This window comes from Sinocyclocheilus rhinocerous, unplaced genomic scaffold (assembly GCF_001515625.1).
Source record: "Sinocyclocheilus rhinocerous isolate Xijiao unplaced genomic scaffold, SAMN03320098_v1.1 scaffold507, whole genome shotgun sequence".
In the NCBI taxonomy this organism is placed as follows: Eukaryota; Metazoa; Chordata; class Actinopteri; order Cypriniformes; family Cyprinidae; genus Sinocyclocheilus; species Sinocyclocheilus rhinocerous.
This window is the reverse complement of record NW_015649561.1, coordinates 506398-513064: the sequence shown is the minus strand read 5'-3', so window position 1 is coordinate 513064 and position 6667 is coordinate 506398.

The window sequence follows — 6667 nt, the reverse complement described above, 5'->3', positions numbered from 1 at the left end:
ATTAAACCTCTGATACTATCTACAAAATTATGGATTTTAAAAAAATACTAGTAATTCTATTATTTATTTAACATGGAAATTCATGTATATCATCCTTTGTGGAAGTAATAACAGCAAAAAACTGCAGAGAAGAGGATAAAAGATTGTTTTCTGCTTTTTAAATTTTAAATATTTATACACTGAAAAAAAATCAGTAAGGCATGGCAACATATATTTTTCCATTACTTCAACTCATCAAATTAATGTAAGCATATGAGATTTATAAGAAATTCAGATTCATTTTAGTCAGTTTATTATAATTTAAGTTGAAATACCAATTTGAGCAGCAACTGAATCAACAGAATTTTTTTTAATCTGTTGATTTTTAAGAGGAAGTAGGTGGATTGATTGATTGATTGATTGATTGATGTTTTTACAGTGTAGTTACACATTTTATCCTTATATGTACTGGTATTAATATCAGTGAAATTGGCCTTAATTTTATTTGTTCACTTTTCACCAAGGTAACATAAGATTTTTAGTTAGGAGGAAGTCGCGGGAGCTGTTTTTCCCCACTGTTCAGGAGCAATGAGAAAGCAAGCATTTGTTCAGTGACAATGAATAATTGTGTGAAAAATCAAGTAATGGGCTTGCCACAAAAATAAAGAAAAAAGGAAATTAGAACAGAATTTATGAAGATTGTTTCATAATAGGTCATTTATTAATGGTAAAGAGATGCCATCTATTAATAAAACACATTTCCACTACATTTACTACTTTATTAATAATAAAAAAAACTAACAAATGGTGCATAAAATTGTGCATTGCTTTTGACTTTTTAATAGTGCCATTTAATGAGTAAGAATTTGCTGTCATCTTTAAAAGGCTAGCTCACCTCAAAATCTTTCATCATTTTGTCACATTCATGTCGTTCCAAACCTGTATGACCCTATTTTTTTTTTAACACAGAGCACAAAAGGAGACATTTTTAAGCCTGTGCTAGTCACAGTTTCCATGCAATTACAATGAATGGACACTCAACAATATTTCATGGGTGAAATCCAGACATTGCACAAAAAAAATAAAAAATTTAAAAAATAAATAAAAATTCTGAGCAATTAGTTTTGGAGCTTGTGAGCAAAAAGGCCCTCCATGCAGATTTTTGTTAATTAAGCAAATTTGCCATGTTGACCAAGAGAAATCTACTTGGTTTGAAAGTGACTTCTGTGTGAGCCATACATTTATGCATTTAGCAGATACGTTTATCCAAAGTGACTTACAATAAAGAAATTACTCACAGAGCCAACAATATTCACCGTACACAGTTGTCGCATTTATTAGAAAGCTATATTAAGAAACAAGCTAGAGCAGATGACAAATATAGAGAAGATAAATAATCTTCTTTTTTTCAATTGGTTTAGGGGTGTGGAGTAGGTAAGTGCTAGTGGAAAATGTCTTCAGCTGCTTCTTGAAAATTGTGTTGGTTTTAGCAGTTCGGGTGGAGGTTGGCAGCTCATTCCACCAGAGAAGAGCAGAGAGGGTGAAGGGTTTGGAAAGTGACTTTGTGGCTCGCTGTAAAGGAACAGAACGGTGCAGCTCGTTCTGTGACTGTAGCTGTAGGGAGCATACATGCATCGCTACACTATAGACAATGATCAATGGAGCTTGAGTGCTTGAGCACTATATTACACTTCTCTGAAGCCACATAGCTGTGTGTGAGAAACCTACCAAAGTCTTACTTTATAATAAATACTGATAATCACTGAACACAGAGAGGGTCATATGTATATATATATATATATATATATGTATGCAGCATTTGTGATATTAGAAAAAATGCAGTCCATTTTGTACAACCTAGCACTGTGACAAACATATTTCATTCAGTCACGATATTCAGGGTCATGTTCTGTTGACCTAATCGGAATTCTAAATTATGGTTGATCTGAATTAATATATTCCCCACTGGTTTATACCTCTGTAGAGCTCTCAGTCACAGCCTTGTTACACATGTGTCAGTGTGAGGCTATAAGATAATTATTAGAGTGAACATTGTGATTCTGAATAGAGTTCAATTTGAAGATTTTAACAATATAACTCTTGTGCCCTGACAAGAATTACATTTTTGACAAAATAAGGCAATTTAATATGCAAGTATTGTGATTTGAACATTAATGCCCTGAAGCATGTAAATAATTGAAGCCAGGATGCTGGTTTAGCCAATTTCTAAAGTCTTGGTTAGCTGAAGAGAAATCAACAAAGAAAAAGTAACTTCTGAAATATTGTTTATGTGCCAGATTTCACTCATCTCTTGGCTTTTATTTACAGCCTGCAACTCATATTTCAATTATTTTAATTAGTTATCACAGATTAGTCAATGGGATTTCTGTGGGATTAATTGTATGGCAGACGAATATAGCCTAAGTCTAATCATTTGAGGTATAATTCATGCTTTTAGAACAAACAGTTTATGCAGATGTTTAACACTTTTTAAAGTGAACTGTTTAAACCATAAGTATAAGCAACAGGGTTTCTTGGCTTAGCAAGATGATTAATATTCATTTTATTGAATTCTGAAATTTTCTTTTCACTTAGGCCACATTATACACTACCATGCAAAGGTTTATATGAAATGTATTTGATCAAAAATACAATACATAAACAATATTGTGAAATACTATTACAATAATAAAAAAAACAGTCTTCTATTTTAATTTATTTGAAAATGTAATTTATTCCTGCAATGGCCAAGATGAATTTTCAATAGCCATTACTTCAATCTTCACACGATCCTTCAGAAATCATTCATATGCTGATGTGGTGCTCAAGAACATTTATGATTCAATATTTAAAACGGTTTCTGCCTTATATGTTGGTGGAGACTGTGTGAATAAAAATGTATTGCAGAATAAAAGTATACATTTATTTAAAAAAAAAAAAAAAAAAAAAAAATTTATAACCATGTAATAAATCAAAAAAGTATGACAATATAAAGGATTCAATCGACATGATGAGAGGTAAAACTATAGCTCATCTCTCACTGATATAAGAAAATGAGACACATTCATCTCTGTCTATCAGGCACATCGATAGCTCTGGTGAAAATGTACCCACGTCTAATCTTAGATGAAATGAAAAAGAGAGCAGACCACCAAGGCAGTAAAAAATCCCACTGGAAAACTTGTCAATCCATCAGAGAGAACTGGATCAGAGTCAGACTCATTTCCCCACTGGACCTATAGAGTGTTATTACATAGCTGGTTTAATATCCCTGGGCTCCTTTGGTAGGGATGGGATGGATCCATTGATGTGTGAATCTGAGGATCACATTTAAACATTTAGCATGGATGAAATGAGATCATATGCAGCGATTCATGGCTGTTTGTAATCATTTCACTGATTAACCACATATTATCCAAGCTGCATGCTTAGCAACCATCATATAAAATAAAATTATAGTATAACCTAAGGTTACAGACTATCCTGAGCTTTTCCCTTTTCACTACTATAGTTCCAATAAACATTGCTATCAACATCACCATCTAAATACAGCCTAAATACTAGCAGAAGCTCTTTTGAAAGCAGAGCTCCCAGTGAGCTAGAGAACACCCGCTTGTTTGGCTTATCTTTTTCTTTGAAGGGCACACAAAAAGGACAACAGAGACAGGCATGTGATTTGAGGTAAGTGAGTGCATCAAAGAGCAGAGTTTAATCCCTGATTTATTCTAAATTGGAACATGGAGGGTTGTCAAAGCAGCTCTTTTGAGAATGAATTTGGCGACATCATCTTTTCTTCTGGATTAACTCTATCTGCTTGGTTCAGCCTAAAGGCTGACATCAACAGCCCAATGTGAGCACAGACAATCACTTGGCTTTTTGCGTAATTTTTTGTGACAAATCATTGCCTTACTTACAAACCTTGAGGCCCATTCACACCAAGATAATTATAAAGATAACTATGTCAATGTTGTTAATCATTCATTAGCTGGGGGGGGGGGATGGAATTTATTCATGTGATATTTTTCCGGTGTGCCATTATCGTTATATTCAACTGTCTGAAAAAAAACCAAACAAACAGGGTTTACCTGTCTAAATATGTTCACCTTGGTCCATTTATGTACATAATAAATGTATAAGCTATCTATAAAATCACATCTTAGAAAGATATAAGCTGATATATATATATATATATATATATATATATATAAGCTGCCTCGCTGCCTTGCAATGACTTTGCAGGCAGCGTTTTGCACGAAGGCACCTCATGAAACTCATTTCGGACAGGCTTCTGAGGCAGTGTAATGGTTTAACGATCTACAACAAAATAGAATGAGTTTTGGTGATAACTAAATTATTATTTAATTACTATAATTCTGATTTCTCGCTAGAAATAACATCAAAAGTGCAAAAAGTTAGTCAGAAATATACATTTACACACAAGCTGACCACCAAACGCAACTTTCAGAAGCTTCTTTATTTTTTAGCTCAACTGTCATGGAATGGAACGCACAGGATTGCGGGATATCAAAGGCAGCAAAGGATACATCTATGCTGCCTTCAAAATTCGATCAGAAGAAGGTAACTCCGGAGACAGGAAGTAAAGCAGAATTTCGATTCGGACATGCCTTGATGCCTTCCCACCTTGGAATGCTGCCTCCTAAGGCAGCATTTTAGAGATTTCGGACGCAGCCGACATTTGAACTGCTTTAAACATTTGTATTGTTAGATACCCAAGTACTAGTTGAAACCCAATACTTGGGTATTTCTCTCAAAAAGCTCCTGTCATCACCAGCGTGCATTGAATCTTGAGATAGTCTGGGCCATGAAGGGCCTATTTGTCTGGGCCTATTTGTTTTATCCCTTGTGGCTCGGGAAACGAAGGGCACATTTCGAGGCTGCATTTAAAGAAGCCTTCAAAAGTGCCGCTCTGACGCATTTGGTCTTGGACTGCAATCTTTGAAGGATGCAGCCTCTAAATTGGGGCACAGCTATTGTTATTGTTATAGCTATCATCCTTGGTGTAAATTCAACTTTATTATTTCTGTCTAATATTTTCCATGATGCTTATTTTCACTAACAAAATTACACCTGACATGTCAAATATACAGTATTCTGAATGTTATGAATGTGACAAATCAGTAAATTAATCTGAATATATGAAGATTTTATGCGGCACAACGCTAAATGACAAATGTATGGCCGCAGTAAACTAGCGAGGCCATTAAAACAAGAAACTAAAGAAGAAACTACTGTCAGAATCACAGAGCCATCATAGAGCTTTGAACAAAATAGATTAATTAATAAATTACACTTTTAGTGTCAGTAGTATTGCATTTCAGCCTTTCCCTCAACTGTCTTACAAAATTGTTTTACTCATAAAAAAATAGGATAGAATGTGATTTTTGGAGGTTTTTAAGAGCCATGGAAGTATCATTCGATCACATGTAGCAGGTTGTTCTCTGTAATGTATTATAATCTAATTCTGTAGCAATGTAAGGCCGCCGTGATTTTGCCAAGTAAGGCATGTTCCTAAATCAACATCTTTTGTTGATCCTGGATCAACATTACTGTAGGGCATGGAAGCACTTAACCCTGATCTTAAGCGTAAAACAGATATTTCCTGAAAAGTTATCCCTCAATTCTGATTGGTTAATTGGAATGTTGTTTCAGGATCAACAAGGATGTTGATCCAGGAACATGTTGTACTTGGTGAAATCACGGTCACCAGCAAGGTAACTGATGCAGGCCAAGACCTAGGGCAGGTTGTACAAAATGTTCATGTGCTGTTATTATGAAGTCCAGTGAGCTACATGATGTATCTCTCTTACTGGTCTTAAAAATGACAACTGGCTGCCTTCTTAAGAATTTCAAATATTTTTTGTAATATTTTCCTTCAATCTTCCACAGTTTACATCTGTATAGTTGCATTCTTTGCACTTTACGTTTACCGAAAACCAATTTATCTGGTTACATCACATACACCATAGATCACATATGCATCTACAAAGATTAATTTCACTGAGAGATGAAACCACAACTCACGGACCTCATGGGCATTGTTTAAATATATTATTGGCTTGTTGAATTTCCATTCTGTGTGCAGCATGGCAAAAACCCACTATTTTTCAGCAAATGCATTCTACAATTAGCCTTCCCCTGTGGCGTCTTCATTCATTATTTACGCTGGTGACATCCACTTAATTCCACCTATTATAATGCTTGTATTGTCTCAAGTACTTTGGTTCTTTTAAAGTAATGCCCATTCAAGGTCAATTGTTCATGCCATTTAAATGATGAGTGCTGCTGAGTCTGAGTGAGATATGGTCACTTCAAAGAACAAATTGCACTTTTCAGTTTTCTGCTTTAGTTTCACAATAAAAAGTGAAAATAAAAAGGCATTTTTAAACAATGAGAATATAGGCTTTGTATTGTTCTTTCAGAAATATTTACCCCATGTTGATTATTTTTCATTTCGCCCTGTCAAATTAAAAGACAAATGAAAGAAAGAAAGTTTTGAAACGACATGTGTTCTGTTGCTTGGTAGAATGGTAATATCACTTTGCAAGACCTCAGAAATAAAAATAAATAAATAAAATCAGATCACTCCTGCTGTCATGGGGAAAAAAACCTAGAAAATGTTATTAAGAACTGGAGCATCTCTAAAACTTTCTTGTAGCAAAATGGAAGC